Source organism: Lolium rigidum, chromosome 1 (genome assembly GCF_022539505.1).
Source record: "Lolium rigidum isolate FL_2022 chromosome 1, APGP_CSIRO_Lrig_0.1, whole genome shotgun sequence".
NCBI classification, from domain to species: Eukaryota; Viridiplantae; Streptophyta; class Magnoliopsida; order Poales; family Poaceae; genus Lolium; species Lolium rigidum.
Window position 1 is genome coordinate 112,641,419 of NC_061508.1, and position 24,233 is coordinate 112,665,651.

Below are 24,233 nucleotides of genomic sequence, written 5' to 3' on the forward strand. Positions count from 1 at the left end.
TTTTTGAGGACTAGCTGATCTTGGTACAATTTTCCCAAGATGTAATTATGTATATAATACAAATGTACAGGAAGTTACAGAGAAGGAAACCAAAGTTTTGATCCATTTGCCCATTTAATGCGTCAAGATGTGTTATCTGATCTTGATACAATTTTCCCAAGATGTGTTAGCTGCAATATCCTTGGTTCGTGGATCTTGTGGGGCGTACACTAAACATGACAGGTCGAAGTCATAAGGGCTAAGCCTGTTGTTAGCAGAATAAATAATTTAATTAACAAGATTCCCCACCATCACCACCGCCTCCACCACATGTGCAGTCTGGCACTCCAGTTAAATATTTCTAGTTTAAGAATGCATATGCAATTTGCATATATAAAATGGGTTTCTAAATATTCATCCATATCGTCCAAGCATGTCACAATGTACAATATTATGAATCGAGACTCGAGAGGCCGAAAAAAGCCACAACCATGTATCTTAGTACCGCAAAAAAATCACCCTTTCTTATCATGCTGAGGTCACAAAAATTTGCCAAACATTTTTTTTTCGTTTTCATATCATTGTTGGTACACTAATGAAACCCAATTGATTGATGAAAGGAGAGCAGCCAACATGACATGGTCATAGCTAAATGCTGGATTGGCAATCAATTAAATAATGTCGATAGCATGCAATTATGCCAAGGTCCACTAGGAGACTACCACACTGTTGGTTCTTGCTTCCAATTGCAGGGACATGATAATGTGCTAGCTCGTCCTGAGGACAGAGGCCACACTCAAATAGATGACTTTGCTGTTGTAATCGCTAGCCTTATGCCAGATCATCTACCATAGAAGACAACATCTGGAAAATTAAATGACACGATTCTTCATGTCTACCAATCAAAAAGGCCCGCTTGTATGCTTCTTCTCTATAAATAGGCCTCAAAGGAGAGGTACACACATTGAACCAGAACTGCATATTTGTCCTCCTCCTCCTCTCCAACCACAATACAGAATAAAAGCTTCAATATTAGAAATGGCTTTGCACCTAAGATCGATAAGTTTGCCTTCAAGGCCCCAGGCCAACGAGGCTGAAGTCGAGCAAGAGCTGCTGAGCCTAGGGGCAAGCATCTCTTCCTCCACCACCATCAGCACGATGTGTGATGGTCTGAGGAGGCTTGGAGACATCTACAGTGGTATTGAAGAGATTGTTGGCCTGCCAAGCAACCAAGTCGGGAAGATGTTTGGAGAGATGGAATGATCTCTTGAGCTGTTGGATCTCTGCAGCACCATGCAAGAGATCTTCGTGGAGATGAAGGCCATCATTCAGGAGTTGCAAGTGGCTCTAAGAAAAGGAGATGATGCAGCTTCACAAGCCAAGATCCAGTCATATTCTCGTTTGACGAAGAAGGCGAAGAAACATTTCAAGAAGACCACGAACAAGGCTAGTTCTGAGGGTTCCAGGATGGTCATGCTACTGACCAAGGCTAGAGAGATATCTGTATCTCTGTTGGATTCCTCAGTCCATCTCCTGTTGAAGGAAATCGATATGCCTAAACAGTCACTTGTCGCCAAAGCATTTCACAAGAAAAAGGCGGTTGTTTGCAAGGAGGAGCAATTGCAGGCGTTAGAGTGCAGTATTGGAGATCTTGAGAATGGGGTAGGACATCTGTTCAGGAAATTAGTCCAGATCAGGGTTTCTCTCCTGAACATTCTTAGCTCATAGATACTCCACCACTCTTGGCACACTGTGATTGGCATCCGCCTTTTTGAGGACTAGCTGATCTTGGTACAATTTTCCCAAGATGTAATTATGTATACAATACAAATATATATGGATTTAAAATAGAGAGAGAACCCAAAGTTTTGATCCATTTGCCCATTTCCCGCTTCAAGATGTGTTATTTGATCTAAATATATACTTAGTTGCAATATCCTTTGGTTCGTGGATCTTGTTGGGTGTACACTAAACATGACAGATCAAAGTCACAAGGGCTAAGCCTATTGTTAGCAGAATAAATCAATTTTATTACCAAGATTCCCCACCACCACCATCGCCTCCACCACATGGATGTGCAGTCTGGCACTGCAGTTGAATATTTCTAGTTTCAGAATGCATATGCAATAACTGAAATAAAATGAGTTTCTACAATCTTCAGCCAAATCATTCAAGCATGTCACAGTGATATTATGAACCCAGATGCCCAAATTTCTTAATAAGAAGAATACTGATCCATACTGGCAAATGAGAGTTTTAATATGCTGGTATCTTCCGCATTATGATATTTAGTATCTAATGGGAGTTGAGCATCATAGATTGCGATAATTAGGGCAATAAATGTTTTTCCAGTAATACATGGCTACGTAGACTTCGGTAATACATTTTTTTCTTTCTTCCATCTCTTACCCTGTATAAGAAGTTAAGAACGCCGATAAAATCCTTTACAACTGGAGTCATGTGAAAAACATCTCATGTAGCTAGGAAAATTGTGCGGAAAATTGTAAAAAAAAAAGGAAAACAAGGGTCTGCATCTCAAAATCATGTATTTTTAACTCTAATCTTGTCACAATAGAAACTTCATATGCTTAATATCGATTTGAAGAAAATGTAAGCCTTTGGAGCCATAAAAGGTTTGTTGCATTTACATGCCAGGTCCAAGATACAAGGGAAAGCTTTCAGTTAGGACAACATATTAGCCACTGTTAAATTAAGCGCTACTAGGCAACCACTTAAGCGCGCCTAGGCGCTGATCGGAGGCAAAATGCCTAGCGCTTAATTGCACTTAAGCGTGCACTTATCGCTTTAATCCTTCAGAAAAGGGAAGAGGCAAAACGTTCACTCAGCCTTATTGCTTAACAGAACCTTCATATTAACTGGCAAGATCTCGTACACAATCACACAGGCTAGCCACTGTTTCTTTATTTTGTTTGTCAAATGAGCTCTCCATTAGAAAAACACAATGAAAGAGATAACAGCTTCAGTTTGTTGTTGGCACAACTGTGGTGGTTGTAAGACAATTTGACAAATTTATGTAAATCCGGTGTAGTTCTAATTTTGATGGCTAACCCGGCCATATCACTTGAGCACATATATGACAGTGTGTTACTGTTACAGTGCGGTGTCCAGCACGGCATTCAGTACTGACACCAACCACATATGCAGATATGCTGAGTGAGCGAGAAAAGTTTAATGAAAACCGAACGAATTTTAAGGTGAGCAAGAAGATGTCCAATCAGCTAATAAGATGCGAAGGACCCAATAATTTTTCACTGGCTCATACAAGCTCAGGTATCAACGGTACAACCCGTAGGCCACATGGCATTGCGGCACAGAGAGAATAAGATCTGGGTAGATGCGTACCACGCTGGGAGTTCTGGAGTTCTAGACGTCTTCCGGCGGATGCGGCGTCCAGACATACGGCCATACGGGGTAATGGGGGTCGCCGGAGGTGGGCGCCGCCGACGCGCCGACGCGCCGGCGCGGTTTCTCTCTCGCCGCCTTTCCTTGCCCTCACGTGCGGTGGGGGAATTGGAGAAGGCAGTAGCCCCTGGGCTTCTGTTTGGGCCGACAGGCTAGGCCTTGTTTGTCACTGCCGGGCTGTTCTGGATTGGGCCATAAAGTCATGTGAAAATATTTTTATTTTTGGTTTGAGATTTCCTTGATTTTTATAATTTACAAATTTGCTTGAAATCTCAAATTTAATTTTCATGGATTTTTATTTGAATTTCATAATTTCATGCTACCTCAGATTCTCACGAGTTGGGTAAGATCAAGGCTTGAAATCCAATTAGATATTAGGTTCATATAAGTCTGGCTTTACACATCGGATATCGAATATCGGGTTAGGTAATTGGAATTGATATGTCGTTCAACTGGAAAACAAATTTGTATTTTTCTAGTATTCGTGTTCATGCAATGCCTTCGTATTGACATACTCATTAAAAGTAAATAAAATAACACAAAAAATCTTATTCTAACACAAGTAATACATTGCGTCTGTGTCATAACCCTTACATAAATATCTTTATGAAGTTGTAAATGCATATTTTCATTTTCAACATTTGAGATAGAAAGACTTGCGAACCCTGAGTGCTAACTGCTAACCATCGACTATGATCAGTTGCTCTCCCTGCTTCGGCAACACTCTCTGGCACTCTAGAAGACAGTATTCGATTTGTGCATTGCCTCATTTGGATGGAATAACAATTTATATGTAGTAATTTTGTCGTGAATCGTCCAAGGACTCAATCAAATTGCCAGCCATGTTAGATACATGTTGCAGGAGAAAGCTAGAACCTGAAATGAATGATATAAGATATCACATCTCAAACATAAAACCTAAACCTAGAGAGAATATAGTGTGGACGTTGCCTTCTAAACCCCCAGAAAGTACGCAAACATGAACTTCATGGCGTTCTCTTTGCTAACAGGATGTGGATATTAGTTTCTGTTGCATTATTTTTGTTCCCTAAGAGCTTAGAGTTGTGTTGTCAGACAGGTCACCCCTCCCTAAACTGGTGGAAGCAAAGAAGCAGATACCACTAGCACCTCATTCGACGATGCATCACATGTAGATGAAGAAAGCAAACCGTTGCTTCCACTAGAAAGCACCAACCAGCACGAACCACCCTTATCATTTAGTTTGCATGCTTGCAGATCTCATGATCTTGATCTGCGACTGCTGGCATTGAAGTACACATAAGTGCTCGTGCACAGCTGCAGATGTCTCTGCTAACAGCAGTCAGTAGCTGAGCTGAGAGACATGCCACTGTCAACGGCAGTTTTTTTTTCTTGGCTGATATTTTCGAAATCTCGCCAGTAACCAGCTTTCTCATTACCTACTGGTATAAATACTGTCCGATATTTACCGAAATTTGTGCAATTTACTCAAATTTGACAAATTTTAATAAATTCTAGATAAAGTTCAAATTTTGTTTAAAAACTCTTGGCCAGTATTTGGACCGGTATTTCCGGTAACTGGTGCCTACCGGAATTTTTAGATAACCAGCAAATATGGTCAACGGCTATCATTTACAGGTGTTATAGTTAGACATTGTTGATCGTGAGAGTATAGAGTTCAGCTTCTCTTCTTTGGAACAGGAAATTCGAGTCCCATGTAGACAGCCAAAGCGCCAATATGAGATAATGTGGGAAAGAGAATCAGATCTTGCTGAAACGATAGCTACAGCTTGGGGCGAAGCTGGCCAGAAAAACGATCTCGCTGACATAATGCAAGGGCTGGATAAGGTGATGTCAACTCTTCAGTCATGGAGCAAAAAGAGATTTGGGAATATCTTGCGGGAATTGGCAAAAGCAAGGAAGAGACTGGAAGTTCTGAAGCTCGAGAATGGGGATCAGTGGGACATACGCAAGGCAACTGACCATATGAATGAATTGTTATATAAGGAGGAGATGCTTTGGCTACAACGCTCACGTGTCACATGGCTAAAAGAGGGGGATAGAAACACGTGCTTTTTTCATCAGAAGGCTGTATGGCGAGCAAGCAAAAACAAAATCAAGAAACTAAAAGATGATGAGGGTTCGTGGCAGGATGTGCCATCTGACATGGAGAGGATGGCCACTACGTACTTCAAAGAGCTGTTTATACGTGACCCATCCCTGAATGCTGAAAATATGATTGATATGACACAAGAGAAGGTTACTAGCGCCATGAATGATGAGCTGTGCAGAGAATTCACCGATGAAGAAATCGGGGATGCTATGTTCCAAATTAGCCCTCTCAAGGCACCTGGTGTTGATGGCTTTCCTGCAAGATTTTATCAGAGAAACTGGGGCAATATCAAGGTGGAGGTTATTACAAGCTGTTTTTTGTCACCGGACATATTCCAGAAGGGGTGAATGAAATGGCCATAGTGCTAATACCAAAGAATGAACAGCCAGAAAACCTCAAAGAGTTCAGGCCGATCAGCCTATGCACAGTTATCTATAAAGTTATAGCGAAATGCATGGTGAATAGGCTGCGTCCTATATTGGGTGATATTGTCTCGGTAAATCAGAGCGCATTTGTCCCTGTGCGCCTAATTACGGACAACTCACTGGTTGCCTTCGAGTGTTTACACTTCATAGAGCAGAATAAAAACTTGAACAAGGATTTTTGTGCATACAAGCTGGATCTATGGATTGGGAGTTTCTGAAGAAAGTGATGCAAAGGATGGGTTTTTGTCACCGTTGGGTCGACTGGATAATGGCATGTGTCACCTCGGTGAGTTATAAGGTTAAATTCAATGGAAACCTCATGGATTCATTTTCTCCCTCTCGGGGCCTCCGACAGGGTGATCCTCTCTCCCCCTTCCTATTCCTTTTCGTTGCGGATGGATTATCTACCTGCTTCAGGAATCATGATATTGAACCTTTAAAAGTATGCCGGAATGCCCCGGGTGTTTCCCATCTTCTCTTTGCGGACGATAGCCTGTTATTCTTTAAAGCACAATGTACACAAGCACAGCACATTCAAGAGATTCTAAAAACTTATTCTCATAGCACAAGCCAACTAATTAATCCAAGGAAGTGCTCGATCATGTTTGGGGACGCCTGCCCAGAGGAAAGGAGAACTGAAGTGAAGGATATACTCCAGGTGGAACAGGAGACTTTTGAAGCAAAATACCTGGGGCTCCCGACACCGGATGGACGTATGGGAAAGGACAAATTTGAAAGCTTTCAAGCTAAACTAGCTAAATGCTTGGTTGAGTGGGATGACAACCATAAATCTCAAGCTGCAAAAGAAGTTCTCATAAAGGCCATTGCCCAAGCCATTCCTATCTATGTTATGAGTGTGTTCAAACTGCCCTTGGGGCTCTGCGATGAACTTACAAAGATAATTAGGAGATATTGGTGGGGTGCTGAAAATGGAAAGAGGAAGACACACTGGGTTGCCTGGGACATTATGATGCGACCGAAGGACTATGGAGGCGTTGGCTTTCATGATATGAGGATGTTCAACCAAGCTCTCCTCGCTCGCCAAGCTTGGCGCCTACTGCAAAACCCACATACCTTATGCGCCCAGATTCTTAAAGCTAAGTACTATCCTAATGGAGTCTTGCTTGATACTGTGTTTTCCGGGAATGGATCGTTCACATGGCATGCGATTGAATATGGTCTGGAGCTCCTCAAGCAGGTAGTTATTTGGAGGATCGGCAATGGTGCAAGCGTGCGTGTATGGAGGGACCCATGGATCCCCATGCACGTCGATCACAAGCCAAAAACGGAGCAAGGTCGTTGTCGTTATCGATGGGTGGCGGATTTTCTACTCCCAGATGGGTCGTGGAACTTGCAGTGCCTTGGGCAGCACTTTGGGCAGGAGGATATCGACGCGATCGCACAGATTAAACCGTCGAGGAGGCACGAGAGGGACTTTGTCGCCTGGCAACCGGAGAAGAATGGTCTGTTTACGGTGCGGAGTGCATACCGTTTTGCCCTCCATCGGAACATGATTCTCCAGGATAGAGGCGCCACAAGCTCCAGACCTGATGGCTTCAGTCCGAGCTGGAAGCTAGTTTGGAAGTGTCCCGTACCACCAAAGGTTAAGAACCTGGCTTGGCGCATCTGCCGCAATGCCCTAGCTACTCAAGTTAATATGAAGAGACGGGGTATGACAGTATCTGGACTGTGCCATATTTGTGGAAGAGAAGATGAAGATTCCATCCATGTGTTCTTCCGATGCCCGCATGCCCAGGGGCTCTGGAGGGCGATGTCTGAGGTCTGGGACTTGCCAAACTTGGAGGAAATACGGCCAGAGGGACATGACTGGTTGTTCCAACTGCTCCACGCCTGCAATGAGAACCAACGCGACCGCACCTTGATGCACATAATGAGCTCATGCACGAAAAACCGTGCCCAAACATTGAAGGATCGCGTCGCTTCCTAATGAGCTACCTCGATTCGCTCATGCTACTGAAACAATTCCCGGAGGCTGATGTTACAAAAGGGAAGATGGTGCTAGATGAGAACCGGGGCTTCAAACGCGGCAAACAGAAGGAGCCCAGGGCAACGATGGAGAAACAGAAGTGGAGGCCGCCCCAGGACAATGAAGCGAAGATGAATGTGGACGGCGCGTTCTCCGAGGATGGTCGTGCTGGAGTTGGCATGGTGCTCCGAGACTCATCCGGTGATGTTCTCCTGGCGGCTTGCCGCCGGGTAACACACTGCCAGGACGCTACAGAGGCAGACTTATTGAAAGAACATTTCCCGCCCTTTTGGGTTTTGTGTGTTTGATGTCAACACTAGGTATATATTTATGTGTGTTGATGTAGACAGGTACAAGTGTTCGGAATATATTTTTGTTCAGCGAGATGGTCTGCCTGTTCTGATGTTCTGAAGGGTTTTTACTTCTGGCGGAAGTTCCGGCCCCAGCAAGCGGAACTTCCGCCCTGGTATGTTCTGCAGAAGCCCTGTCGCTGCAGTTTTGTTTGCTGTTTTTGTTCCCTGGCCGGAAGTTCCGGCGTGAGTGGCCGGAAGTTCCGGCCAGCGGAACTTCCGCCCAACTTCCGGCAAGTTCCGGAAATCTGGAATTGTGGCTCAAGCATAGTCCAAGAAGGTTTTCGCGCAATTCGAACTTGGCCGGAACTTGGCCGAACTTCCGGTCACCGGAAGTTCCGCCCTAGTTCCGCCCAATACTTTTGTTGACCAGGTCATCCGACGAAGATTCTTCCCGGCGGAAGTTCCGGCTCTCCCGGCCGGTACTTCCGTGCCGCCGGAACTTCCGGCCATCCCGGCCGGAACTTCCGTGTTAGTGGATTTCGCCACAACGGTCAGATCTGAGAGCTCCAATCATATAAATAGCTCTCTTCTCCAATGGGACAAGTTGCTCAATCATTGCAAGAAAAATCTGCCAAGCTTCACCACCATTAGAGCCACCTCAAGAACACAAGATTTGCAAGATCTCCTTCCTCCCCCAACCAAAGCTCTTGATCTTTGGAGATTCGAAGGAGAAGACACCGATCTACATCCTCACCGAAGCGTTCTTCATTTCCCCTCATTTGTTTGAGGGATCTCATGCTAGTGTTCCTATTTGGTTCCCTAGTTGATTTGTTGTTGATGTGTTGTTGTTGATTGTTGTATTGTTACAGATTTGGGAGCCTCCAATTCAGTTGTGGATGTGTGCCCCAAGAACCTTGTAAAGGCCCGGTTTCCGCCTCGAGGAAATCCCTTAGTGGACGTGGGCTAGGCCTTTGTGGCGTTGCTCACCGGAGATCCGACTGAAGCCTTCGTGGCTGTTGGTTTGGCTTTCGTAGCAACCACACTCCTCCAAACGTAGACGTACCTTCTTGCAAAGGAAGGGAACTACGGGAATCATCTCCGTGTCATCGCGTGCTCCACTCTCGGTTACCTCTATCCTATTCTATCTCTTATATTGCGTAGCTATATCTTGCTTAGTTGCTTATCTTGTCATATAGGTAAATTCACTTAGTTGCATATCTAGAGAATTTACCTTTGTGTCAAGCCTAAATTGAAAAAGAACTAAAAATTGGTTAGCACCTATTCACCCCCCTCTAGGTGCGGCATACGATCCTTTCAATTGGTATCGCAGCCTCGGCTCTTATTTCGGGCTTAACCGCCTAAGAGTATGCCGAACGAGGATCCCACGGAAGAGGCCACCAAGACGGTCTCCATGGAAGACTTCAATTCGTTGAAGTCCTCCATGGAAGCCCAAATGGAAAGCATGAAAAAGATGATTGCCGAGCTTTTGGCTCCGGCCCTTCCCAAGGCTCCTAGTGTAGAGGTAAAGGACACGGGTGCGTTAGAAGAGGGTGATGCTTCGGAATTACCCTCCTCTACCAAACCCGTGGAAGGTGATAACTTAAACACTATAAAAAATCCCATTGCATCTCCTAGGACAACTAGTGGAGGTGAAAGCTACAATCGAGTAGCTCCACCTTTTCTATCTCCCGATATACCGGTTCCCCATCCCCATATGAACATTCGGGGCGACCCACCTAAGTTTTCCATTGAGAATTTCGATACTTGGCAATTTGAGTTTCGCTCTCATGTTTGCGAGTGCCTCCAATGAACTTTGGAGAATCATCTTGGAAGGCTTCAAGCCATACAACCCCGACAAGTTGACTAGAAGAGAAGCGGTTGATAGTCAACTCAACAACACCGCCTTGCACATGATTCAAACTAGTGTGGGGACAAAGGAATTGCATCGTGTTCGGAACTACACCACCGCCAAGGAAGCTTGGGACGGTTTGTCCGCTAGTTGCATTGGAAGTGAGAGCACGAGGAGGAACAAGTATAATGCTCTTAAGAATAAAGCCGAAGGTTTCTTGAGGCTACCGGATGAAGATCATGAACTCATGTATGGAAGACTTCTCACCGTTGCCGATGCCTTCCGGATGATTGGTGCCACCCACATCAATGACTCTTGGATCAAGGAGAAGTACATTGAATGCATGATGCCGTTTGTACCCATTGATGTCAAGACTCTTGTAGGGAGGGAATGCTATTCCTCTCTCACTTCTCAACAAGTGGTGCACGAGATGCAAGCTCTCAAGGTGCTTGAAGAAAACTCTCATGATTCTCGCAACCGAGCTCTTGGGATGACAAAAGGGTCCAACCTTGCCTTGGCGGTCAACTCCGTTGAAGAAGTGTTCCCTCAAGAATCATATAGGGCATCTTGGAGTATGTCCTATCCGGAAGACTTGGAACACCACTACCATGACCACATGGCATTCCATGCCAACTCCTTTTGGGTTGACCCATCCAAGGCCAAGGAAGACAACATCAAGAGAAACAACTCAAGGGGGTCCACAAATTCGGGCCCAAGGACAAGATCTTGTTACAATTGTAATGACAAGCGCCATTTCATTGCCGAGTGCCCCTATGAGAATAGGGAAACTCATGGTGGAAGGCTCATTCCCAAGGACAAGAGCAAAGTTTCAAAGGACAAATATTCAAAAGCCCCCAAGAAGAAATTCTACAACAACAAGACCAAGAAGGGCAAGAGGCCCTCAAAAATTGTGCTAGTGACTAGGGAAGAATATTCTTCCGATGAAGTTGGAAGCTCTAGTAGTGAGGAAGATGAAGAAAGCTCAAAGGAATTGGCCGCCATCGTCACCACCAACATTCCCTCTTCATCTCTCTTTGACTCTCCCAATGAGAATCCTCATATCAAGAATGCACATTGCTTCATGGCAAGGTCCTCCTTGGACACATCTATTGTGCTATCAACTCAAGAAGAGTATACCTCCGGAGATGATGATGTTGATGATGAAGAAGATGCAACCTCTAATGGATTGGTCGCTCTTGCCTCCCTCTCCACTAACTCTTCATCACCAAGTGAATCCCCCAATGAGGTCATTCATGTGGAGGAAGAAAGTTGCCTCATGGCTAAATCCTCCGAGGTATCATCCCCTAACCCCTCTATGCCTATCGTTTCAAGTGATCTAGGGGTTGATCTTGCTAGTCTAAAAGTGAAACAAGAAATGCTAGAGTTTGATGATTTCATTCTTAACCTACAAGGTAATACTAAAAAGCATGTTTCAAACCTCATGGTTCGTATGGCTCAACTAAATGGTACTCTTGAGAAAAAATGCCAAATAGAAAGAGAAGATGCTCTTGAACTACATGCTCTTAGAAATGCTCTTGAGGAAAGCCAAGAAACCATAGCTTCTCTTGAAGAGAGGTTAGAAAATCTTGGAGATCCTCAAGATAAAATTAACAAGCTCACTAAAGCTAGAGATCTTGCTAGAGCTAAGACTAAAGTGCTTACAAAGGAAAAGGCCAAATTTGGTGTTGATCATGAGAAACTTGTGAGAGATCTAGATGATCTAGACAAGGCACACAAAGCCTTGAAGAGTGAATACTCTCTCCTCTCCAAGTCTTATGAGCAACTTCAAATTAGGCTCGCTTCATATGACATACCTAGTACCTCTACTCCTCTATGTGATCATGCAAATATTGTTGAGGAAAATGCTAGGTTGAAGGATGAACTTGCTAAGGCCTCCTCTCCCCAAAGTAAACTTTCTTTGGATGATCTTTTGAGTAAGCAAAGATCAAACAATGGGAAGGAGGGCCTTGGTTATAATGCCAAGGCAAAGAAGGCAAACAAGCAAAAGGCCAAGCCCGCACAAGAGAAGAAGAAAGCCGTCACTAATGGTGAAGCCTCCAAGGGCAAAACCATGAATGATGATGATGCGGGAATTGCTAACCCTCACTATGTTTTATTTAAAGATTATTATGGTGATGTTTATGCTAAATATGTTGGCCCATATGATGGTTATGTTGCTTGGTCTATTTGGGTCCCAAAGACCCTTGTTGCTAACAAAAGAGGACCCATTGAGAAATGGGTACCTAAATCCAAGAATTGATCTCATGTAGGACTATGCCGCCGGAGGTTCAAAATGGGTACTTGATAGTGGATGTACAAGTCATATGACCGGCGGCAAGAACCTCGTCAAGGAGTTGAGGCCTAACATAAATGATATCACCGTCTCCTTTGGCGATAATTCTACATCCGAGGTATTGGGTTTTGGCAAGGTTGTGGTTGCACACAACATTACTCTTGTGGATGTCATGCTTGTCAAAACCCTTGGTTACAATTTGCTTTCCGTTTCCGCCCTTGGCAAGATGGGTTTCGCCGTCTTTATTGATAATGATATTGTGGTCCTCTTGTGGAGCAAGACTCTAAAAGTCGCTTTCGTTGGGTATCGCGAACACAACTTGTATGTGGTGGACTTTTCGGGGACCACCACGACAAGTGCGATGTGCCTATTCGGAAAGGCGGACGTGGGTTGGTTGTGGCATCGCCGCCTAGCCCATGTCAACATGAGAACTTTGCAAAGTCTTCACAAGGGGAACCATATTGTGGGACTAATGGAAAATGTGTCTTTTGCCAAAGATCGTGTTTGTAGGGCTTGTGTTGAAGGCAAAATGCATGACTCTCCGCATCCAAGCAAGACTATCATCTCTTCCAAGAGGATCTTGGAGCTCCTTCATGTGGATCTCTTTGGTCCCGTCACTCATGCAAGTCTTGGTGCGAAGAAACATTGCTTGGTGATTGTTGATGACTACTCAAGATACACTTGGGTCTACTTTCTCAAGACGAAGGATGAGACTCAACAAATATTCATTGACTTTGCTACCGAGGTGCAACGCCAACACAACCTCCTCATTATGGCAATAAGAAGTGACAACGGCTCCGAGTTCAAGAACTATACACTCAATGATTTTCTTAGTGATGAGGGGATTCGACATCAATATTCCGCTGCTTACACCCCTCAACAAAATGGTGTTGCGGAGAGGAAGAACCGGACTCTTATGGATATGGCAAGATCTATGATGGCGGAGTATAAATCCCGCTATAACTTTTGGGCGGAAGCCATCTCCACCGCTTGCCACTCCTCTAACCGGCTCTATCTCCGCAAGGGCTTGAACAAGACTCCATATGAAATACTCACCGGGAACAAGCCTAATATCTCATACTTCAAGGTGTTCGGGTGTAAGTGTTTCTACAAAATCAAAGGAGTTCGTTTGTCTAAATTTGCTCCTAAAGCTTTGGAGGGTATATTTGTTGGTTACGGTGCCGAATCTCACACTTATAGAATCTTTGATGTATCCTCCGGGATTATCATTGAATCTTGTAGTGTGAAGTTCGAAGAAAATGATGGCTCCCAAGTGGGGCAAGTTGATGTTTGTGCAGGTGATGAAATACCTCAAGATGCCATAGTAAGAATGGGTGTGGGATTTTTCCGCCCCATTGAGGGACACGGTGTGGCGTCTCGGGAAGAACTATGCTCTACCACGGTGGAGCCCTCATCCTCTCAACATCAACAAACCCCATCTCTAGTGAAGCTAATGATGCACCAACCCAAGAACAAGAAGAAAACCCTCCCTCTCATGAACAAGATCAAGGACAAGATCAACCAAGAATTCATGATGGCTCCAATGAGGATCCAATCGATACTCTTGCCCTTCTCCGAATATTGTTCAAGATCAAGCACATGAGAATGAGCAACCCCAAGCAATTGAGGAAGCTCAAGTTCAAGGTCAAGACGGGGACCCAAATGATCAAGTTGATCAAGTGACACCTCCAAGGCCAAGAAAGACCAAGGAGGAGATCGAGGCCCGTCGTCTAGCAAGAAGAGAAAGGAACCTCGAACTTCGTGGACACACTCATGACAAGGTTCTTGGTGATGTAAGGGCAAAGGTTTCCACAAGAAGGCAATTGGCTAACTTTAGCCATCATCATGCTTATATCTCCTTAGTGGAACCCAAGAAAGTATATGAAGCCCTTGAAGATTCGGATTGGTTGGAAGCTATGCATGAAGAACTCAACAACTTCAAGCGCAACAAAGTGTGGACCTTAGTAAAGAAGCCAAAGGAGTGCCGCAATGTTATAGGCACTAAATGGATTTTCAAGAACAAGCAAGATGAGTTTGGAAATGTTGTGAGGAACAAGGCAAGATTGGTGGCTCAAGGGTTCTCTCAAGTTGAGGGAATTGACTTTGGAGAAACCTATGCTCCCGTGGCTCGCCTTGAGTCCATCCGTATCCTTCTTGCTTATGCTTCGCATCATAACTTTAAGTTACAACAAATGGATGTGAAAAGTGCTTTTCTTAATGGTCCTTTGCATGAAGAGGTTTATGTTAAGCAACCCCCGGGTTCGAGGATCTCAACTTTCCTAACCATGTCTACAAGCTTGATAAAGCACTTTATGGTCTCAAACAAGCTCCTAGAGCTTGGTACGAGCACCTTAAGGAATTGTTGGTAGACCGTGGGTTTGATGTTGGGCTAATCGACCCCACTCTTTTTACTAAGAGGGTCAATGGGGAGCTTTTCGTTTGCCAATTATATGTTGATGATATTATATTTGGCTCGACTAACAAAGCTTTCAATGATGAATTCTCAAAGCTTATGACCGATAGGTTTGAGATGTCTATGATGGGAGAGATGAAGTTCTTCCTTGGTTTTGAGATCAAGCAATTGAGGGAAGGAACCTTCATCAATCAAGCAAAATATCTCCAAGACATGCTCAAGAGGTTCAAGATGACCGAGATGAAGGGTGTGGCCACTCCTATGGTCACCAAATGTCATCTTGCACTAGATCCCAATGGTAAAGAGGTGGATCAAAAGGTATATCGCTCCATGATTGGATCCTTGCTTTACCTTTGTGCATCTAGACCGGACATAGTGTTGAGTGTTGGTGTGTGTGCAAGGTATCAAGCTTCTCCTAAGGAGAGCCACATGATGGCTCTCAAAAGAATCTTTCGATATTTGGTTGATACCCCAAGATATGGTATTTGGTACCCCAAAGGCTCAAGTTTTATTCTCAATGGTTATACCGATGCGGATTGGGCGGGTGACAAGGATGATAGGAAATCAACTTCCGGGGCTTGCCAATTCCTTGGTAGGTCCTTGGTGTGTTGGTCTTCTAAGAAGCAAAATTGTATATCTCTCTCCACCGCCGAAGCCGAATATGTTGCCGCCGCAAGTGGATGCACTCAATTGTTATGGATGAGGCAAACTTTAAAGGAATACGGTGTCATTTGTGACAAAGTGCCTCTATTATGTGACAATGAAAGTGCCATCAAGATTGCCTATAATCCGGTGCAACATTCAAGAACGAAGCATATTGAGATCCGGAATCATTTCATTAGGGATCATGTTGCCCGTGGTGATATTGAGCTTATCTATGTTCCTACCAAAGATCAACTTGCCGATATATTCACGAAGCCTCTTGATGAAGCAAGGTTCTCTTATTTGAGGAATGAGCTAAATATCATTGATTCAAGGAGTATAGCTTGACCATCTTGCAAACACACCTTTGTCTCAAAACTTTATTTGGTTTAGATGTGGGCATGGAAATAGGGGGAGTGCGGTTTAAATTATTGAGCTATCCCTCCCCCCATAATGCCAACATTAAGAAATCATTCTCTTTATATCATATGTTGATATGTGAGCTTCAATGATGAGTATTGGTTTGGACCCAAGATATATCTTCGCGGTGCCATACCATAACACTCATATATGGTGGCCTAGGCCACCACACTCTTCTTTGTGAAGAGTTGGAGTTATTTGGATCTTCATTGAGTTTTATTGACATCTCCTTGTTTATGGGAAATCACTCACTTTTGGCCTTCATTTGCATTATTTGCAAAAATGAGTGATCATGTACCATCTCACAGTTTGGCGCATCTGTCCTAAGCCTATCTCATCTAAGCCATATCCTCTTCTTTCTCCGAGTGCACCAACATCCTGTCAAAACTTGCTCCTGGCACAGTCTTTTTTCGTTTCACCGGAAGTTCCGGTCGTTCTGACTGGTACTTCCGGCTGGAATTTCCTGCCAGTACCTGCCGCTGTTGCTGTTCAGATTGGAGTGGTTTCTGGGGGACCGGAAGTTCCGGCTCCAACGAGCGGAACTTCCGCCCTTACGGAACCACTACATATCCGGTCGGGAACGGGGAGGCAGCTCTCGCCTCCTCACTTTCCCCCACCCAAGATCTATTCAAGTGCTCTCTCTCCCTGTGGTGGCTGCTCCTCTCTCTCCGGCCGGATCTCCCTCCTCCGGCGACCTCCGCCGGATCGGCTCCGTGGATCGGCATCCACTCCCTCTCCTCCTCCATGGCTCCCCCCCGGTTTGTGCCCTCTCCCTCTCTATGTGTGGGTAGACCTCACTAGATGAACTATAGGGCATACTCTAGGCAAAGCTATGGTAGAACACCTCTAGATGCCTTTCCCTTACTAGAACTTGCTTAGGATGTTGTTGTGATGCGGATCATCGAGCCATTGCCTCAGATCTGGTGAGAAACCGCCGTCGTTTTCGAACAGCCGGATGTTCCGGCTCTGCACGCCGGAACTTCCGCCCCGGGCGGAACTTCCGCCGGTTCTCACCGGAACTTCCGGCCTGGCAAATTTTTCTGCTGTTACTCAATATCCTGTGCAGGCTCTGGTTTTGGCCTCCTTGCTTGTGTGCACTCATTTATCATTCCTATCTTGTTGATTCCATCCCAGGTTCATCCAAGAAGAGAGGCAAAGGTCATGTGGATGAGATTGAGGAAGAGTTTGAGCAAACAAGACCATCCAAGCTCACCGCTCGTCAGCAATCCGGCCAAAGGCAAAAGACACCCGCAAGTGAGAGGAAAGAACATCCATGTGTCCGTGAAGAACATGCAATATCTTGAGTACAAGGAGCTCCGTGACGTGAACCCTTACCTTACCCCTCGGAACAATAGGGTTACGGATAAGAGGTTCCACAACAAGACCCAAGAAGAGATTTTCTATGAGGTGTATGTGCCATTCAAGAAGGGGGTAGCCCCTCAACATGCCATTGACACCGGGAAGATGGCCGCTTCTACATACTTTCAAGAAGCCTATGCTATGTGTGGTGAGTTTGGGCTCTATCCCATTATGGAGCTCAACAAGGATTATGATGTCGGATTGATCCAACAATTCTATGCCACCGTACACTTTGATTCGGATGAAGCTAAAACATTTCGGTGGATGTCTCATGAAAGGCTACTTGAGTCTAACTTGGCTAAGTTTGGAAGTGCCCTTGGATACCCTCGCTACCCGGGCATAGATGCAAATGGTTGGAGGTGCCATGATAGCTCCTTTGCTCAAACAAGGGAAGTCTTGGAGCCCCTCTACATCAAAGGTTGGGGTGTTCCGGGCAAGAGTGCGGATCTTCTCCCTACTTGGGACATTATGCTTAGAGTCTACCGGGAGACCATTGGACCAAAGGGTGGCAACCTTGATGAGCAACATCTCTATGAAGTGGATCTAATGGCAAACTCCTTTGCTAAGAGGGGCACCGGTGAGAGGCTTGATGTGATGGACTACATCTATCATGAGATGTGGTCATGTGTGATGGAGAAGAAGCTTCCCGCGTTTGCTCCATACATTATGAAGCTCATTGAGGACACTTGGGTTGATAGTTATGAGAGCACCCTCATTCACTCTATTCCTCTTAGTATCACATCCCATGAAGTGAAGGTTTTGAGGACCAAGTGAAGGAGATATGCCCTAGAGGCAATAATAAAGTGGTTATTATTTATATCTTTATGTTTATGATAAATGTTTATATATCATGCTAGAATTGTATTAACCGAAACATTAGTACATGTGTGATATGTAGACAACAAGAAGTCCCTAGTATGCCTCTTAAACTAGCTTGTTGATTAATGGATGATTAGTTTCATAATCATGAACATTGGATGTTATTAATAACAAGGTTATATCATTATATGAATGATGTAATGGACACACCCAATTAAGCGTAGCATAAGATCTCGTCATTAAGTTATTTGCTATAAGCTTTCGATACATAGTTACCTAGTCCTTATGACCATGAGATCATGTAAATCACTTATACCGGAAAGGTACTTTGATTACACCAAACACCACCGCGTAAATGGGTGGCTATAAAGGTGGGATTAAGTATCCGGAAAGTATGAGTTGAGGCATATGGATCAACAAGTGGGATTTGTCCATCCCGATGACGGATAGATATACTCGGGCCCTCTCGGTGGAATGTCGTCTAATGTCTTGCAAGCATATGAATGAGTTCATAAGAGACCACATACCACGGTACGAGTAAAGAGTACTTGTCGTGAGACGAGGTTGAACAAGGTATAGAGTGATACCGAAGATCAAACCTCGGACAAGTAAAATATCGCGAGACAAAGGGAATTGGTAATATATGTGAATGGTTCATTCGATCACTAAAGTCATCGTTGAATATGTGGGAGCCATTATGGATCTCCAGATCCCGCTATTGGTTATTGGTCGGAGTGAGTACTCAACCATGTCCGCATAGTTCTCGAACCGTAGGGTGACACACTTAAAGTTGGATGTTGAAATGGTAGTTCTTGAATATGGAATGGAGTTGGAATATTTGTTCGAAGTCCCGGATGTGATCCCGGACATCACGAGGAGTTCCGGAATGGTCCGGAGAATAAGATTCATATATAGGATGTCATTTTATGTGAATAAAATGTCGCGGAAGGTTCTATGGAAGGTTCTAGAAGGTTCTAGAAAAGTCCGGAAGAAACCACCAAGGAAGGTGGAGTCCACAAGGGACTCCACCTCCATGGCCGGCCAGCCCTAGATGGGGTGGAGTCCCAAGTGGACTCCACCATAGGGGGCCGGCCACCCCCCACATGGGAGGTGGGAATCCCACCTTTGGGTGGGAGTCCTAGTTGGGCTAGGATTGCCCCTCCTATGGAAGGTTTTGGTTTCGGGTCTTATTCGAAGACTTGGACACCAACACTTGGGTTCCACCTATATAATGAGGGGCATAGGGGAGGGGGCCGGCCACACCAAAGCCACCACCTTGGCCGCACCCCTTGGAGGCCGGCCACCCCTCTCCCCAAACCCTAGCCGCCCCACTCCTCCTTCTTCCCCGCACGCTTAGCGAAGCTCCGCCGGGATTCTCCACCGCCACCGACACCACGCCGTCGTGCTGTCGGATTCAAGAGGAGCTACTACTTCCGCTGCCCGCCGGAACGGGGAGGTGGACGTCGTCTTCATCAACAACCGAACGTGTGACCGAGTACGGAGGTGCCGCCCGTTCGTGGCGCCGAACCGATCGTGATCAAGATCTTCTACGCGCTTTTGCAAGCGGCAAGTGAACGTCTACCGCAGCAACAAGAGCCTCATCTTGTAGGCTTTGGAATCTCTTCAAGGGTGAGACTCGATACCCCTCGTTGCTACCGTCTTCTAGATTGCATCTTGGCTTGGATTGCGTGTTCGCGGTAGGAAAATTTTTGTTTTCTATGCAACGTTATCCTACAAGTGGTATCGCAGCCGTGTCTATGCATAGATGGTTGCACGAGTAGAACACAATGGTTTGTGGGCGTTGATGCTCTTGTTATCTTTAGTTGAGTACTTTGCATCTTTATGGCATAGTGGGATGAAGCGGCTCGGACTAACTTTACATGACCGCGTTCATGAGACTTGTTCCTCGTTCGACATGCAACTTGTATTGCATAAGAGGCTTTGCGGGTGTCTCGTCTCTCCTACTATAGTAAAGATTCAATTTACTCTTCTATTGACAACATTAGTATCAACGTTGTGGTTCATGTTCGTAGGTAGATTAGATCTATATCGAAAACCCTAAACCACGTAAAATATGCAAACCAAATTAGAGAGCGTCTAACTTGTTTTTGCAGGGTTTGGTGATGTGATATGGCCATAATGTGATGATGAATATGTATGAGATGATCATTATTGTATTGTGGCAACCGGCAGGAGCCTTATGGTTGTCTTTAAATTTCATGTTGAGTAGTATTTCAAAGTAGTTGTAATAGTTGCTACATGGAGGACAATCATGAAGACGGCGCCATTGACCTTGGTGCTTCGCCGACGATGATGGAGATCATGCCCGAAGATGATGGAGATCATGTCCGTGCTTTGGAGATGAAGATCAAAGGCGCAAAGACAAAAGGGCCATATCATATCACATATGAACCGCATGTGATGTTAATCCTTTTATGCATCTTATTTTGCTTAGATCGCGACGGTAGCATTATAAGATGATCCCTCACTAAAATCTCAAGATAATAAAGTGTTCATCCTTAGTAGCACCGTTATCAAGTCTTATCGTTTCGAAGCATCTCGTGATGATCGGGTGTGATAGATTCGATAAGTACTTACAACGGGTGCAAGACAGCTTTTGCACATGCGGATACTAAGGTGGCCTTGACGAGCCTAGCATGTACGTACATGGTCTCGGAACACGTGATACCGAAAGGTAGAGCATGAATCATATGATTGATATGATGAACACTTTGAGTGTTCGCCATTGAAATTACACCTTTTCTCGTGATGATCGATTTGAGGTGCGATGGATTTGGTTCGTGTGATCACTAAGACAATGCGAGGGATATTGTTTTGAGTGGGAGTTCACCTAGATTTTTAATTATGTTGAATTAAAATTTGAACTCAATTTGTCATAAACTTAGTCTAAACTATTGCAAATATATGTTGTAGAGATGGCGTCCTCAATCAATTTTAACCAGCTTCCTAGAGAAAGAAAAGCTTAAGAGCAACGGTAGCAACTTCACCGACCGGTTCCGTCATGTGAGGATCTTCCTCTCCGGCGGAAATCTGCAATATGTGCTTGATGCACCGCTAGGTGACCCTCCCGCGAAACCGAAACCGATGAAGTAAAAGCTGTTTACGAGACTCGGAAAACTCGGTACTCTCAAGTTCAGGTGTGCCATCCCGTGCAGTCCGGAATCCGATCTTCAAAAACGTTTTGAGCACCACGATCCTCATGAGTTGATGAATGAGCTGAAAGCTATTTTTGAGACTCATGCGGCCGTGGAATGCTATGAAGCATCGAAACATTTCTTCAGCTGTATGATGGAAGAAGGCAGCTCCATTAGTGAGCACATGCTCGCCATGACCGGGCATGCGAAGAAACTCGCTGACTTGGGAATAGTGATTCCTAACAGATCGGGGATTAATCGTGTCCTTCAATCACCGCCACCAAGTTACAAGAACTTTGTGATGAACTACAATATGCGTAACATGAACAAGGAGTTACCTCGAACTCTTTGGCATGCTAAAAGCCGCCGAGATTGAGATCAAGAAAGAGCACCAAGTGTTGATGGTCAACAAGACCACCAGCTTCAAGAAACAGGGCAAGTCTAAGGGAAAATTCAAGAAGGGTGGCAAGAAAGCTGCCACGCCTCCTATGAAACCTAAGAACGGCCCTAAGCCCGATGCCGAGTGCTATTACCGCAAGGAGAAGGGACACCGGAAGCGTAATTGCTCCAAGTATTTGGCGGATCCGAAGAGCGGCCTTGTCAAGAAGAAGAAAGAAGGTATATCTCGATATACATGTTATAGATGTTTATCTCACTAGTTCTCGTTCTAGTACCTGGGTATTTGATACCGGTTCGGTTGCTCATATTTGTAACTCGAAACAGAACTAAAGAATAAACGACAACTACCGAAAGATGAAGTGACGATGCGCGTTGGAAACGGATCCAAGGTCAATGTGATCGCAATCGGCACACTTCCTCTACATCTACCTTCGGGATTAGTTTTAAGCCTAAATAATTGTTATTATGTACCCGCGTTGAGCATGAACATTATATCCGGATCTTGTTTAATGCAAGACGGTTATTCATTCAAGTCTCGAGAATAATGGTTGTTCTATTTTTATGAATAATATCTTTTATGGTCGAGCACCACAAAAGAATGGCTTATTTCTATTAGATCTCGATAGTAGTGATACGCATATACATAACATTGATGCTAAGCGAATTAAATTGAATGATAATTCTACTTATATGTGGCACTCGTCGTCTTGGTCATATTGGAGTGAAACGCATGAAGAAACTCCATACCGATGGATTACTTGAATCACTTGACTTTGAGTCACTTGATAGATGCGAAGCATGTCTAATGGGAAAAATGACTAAGACTCCATTTTCTCGGTATGATGGAGCGAGCTACCGACTTATTGGAAATCATACATACCGATGTGTGCGGACCAATGAGTGTAGCATCGCGCGGTGGTTATCGTTATGTTCTAACCTTCACAGATGATCCGAGTAGATATGGGTATATCTATTTCATGAAACATAAATCCGAAACTTTTGAGAAGTTTAAGGAATTCCAAAGTGAAGTAGAAAATCAACGTAACAAGAAGATTAAATTTCTACGATCCGATCGAGGAGGTGAATATCTGAGTTATGAGTTTGGCATGCATTTAAAGAAATGCGGAATACTTTCACAATTGACACCGCCGGGAACACCACAACGAAACGGTGTGTCCGAACGTCGTAATCGAACTCTCTTAGATATGGTTCGTTCTATGATGTCTCTTACCGATTTGCCGTTATCATTTTGGAGTTATGCATTAGAGACAGCCGCATTCACTTTAAATAGAGCACCATCAAAATCCGTAGAAACGACACCGTATGAATTATGGTTTAATAAGAAACCTAAGCTCGTCGTTCCTTAAAGTTTGGGGTTGCGAAGCCTATGTAAAAAAGTTACAACCGGACAAGCTAGAACCCAAAGCGGAGAAATGCGTCTTCATAGGATACCCTAAGGAAACTATAGGGTACACTTTCTATCACAGATCCGAAGGCAAAATCTTTGTTGCTAAGAACGGAACCTTTCTTGAGAAAGAATTTCTCACTAAAGAAGTGACTCGGAAGAAAAGTAGAACTCGATGAGATTAATGAATCTATACTCGTTGATCATAGTAGCGCAGTACCGGAAGATGTACCTGTACCGCCTACACCGGCAACAGAGGAAGCTAATGATAATGATCATGAAACTTCGAACGAGGAAACTACTGAACCTCGCAGATCGACAAGGGAACGTGCCACTCCCGATTGGTATGATCCTTGTCTAAATGTCATGATTGTGGATAACAATGATGAGGACCCCGCGACGTATGAAGAAGCGATGATGAGCCCAGTATTCCAACAAATGGCAAGAAGCCATGAAATCCGAAATGGGATCCATGTATGATAACAAAGTATGGACTTTGGTAGACTTACCCGATAGCCGAAAGGCCGTCGAGAATAAATGGATCTTCAAAAGAAAAACAGATGCCGATGGTAATATTACCGTCTATAAAGCTCGACTTGTCGCAAAGGGTTTCCGACAAATTCAAGGAGTTGACTACGATGAGACTTTCTCACCCGTAGCGAAGCTAAAATCTGTGAGGATTTTGTTAGCAATAGCTGCATTTTTCGATTATGAGATTTGGCGTATGGATGTCAAAACGGCGTTCCTTAATGGAGACATTGAGGAAGAGTTGTATATGGTACAACCCAAAGGTTTTGTCGATCCTAAAAATGCCGACAAAGTATGCAAACTTCAGCCGTTCAATCTATGGACCGAAGCAAGCATCGAGAAGTTGGAACCGACGCTTTGATAAGGTGATCAAAGACTTCGGGTTTATACAAGGTCATGGAGAGGCCCGTATTTACAAGAAAGTGAGTGGGAGCTCCGTAGCATTCCCGATATTATATGTAGATGACATATTATTGATCGGGAATGATATAGAACTATTAAGCAAAGGTAAAAGGTTATTTGAATAACAGTTTTTCAATGAAAGACCTTGGTGAAGCATCGTATATATTAGGCATCAAGATTTATAGAGATAGATCAAGACGCCTAATAGGGCTATCACAGAGTACATACTCGGACAAGATTCTAAAGAAGTTTAGAATGGACGAAAGTAAGAAAGGGTTTTTACCTATGTTACTGTGCAAGGTCTTGAGTAAGACTCAAGGACCGGCTACGGCAGAAGAAAGAGAAAGGAT

The 24,233-nt window shown here is 44.4% G+C and overlaps 1 pseudogene; it reads left to right on the forward strand.

Annotated features, from left to right (window-relative positions):
- The first annotated feature begins 1,017 nt into the window (after nucleotides 1-1,017).
- On the forward strand, nucleotides 1,018-1,776 carry LOC124657067 (annotated as a pseudogene).
- The last annotated feature ends 22,457 nt before the right edge of the window (nucleotides 1,777-24,233 follow it).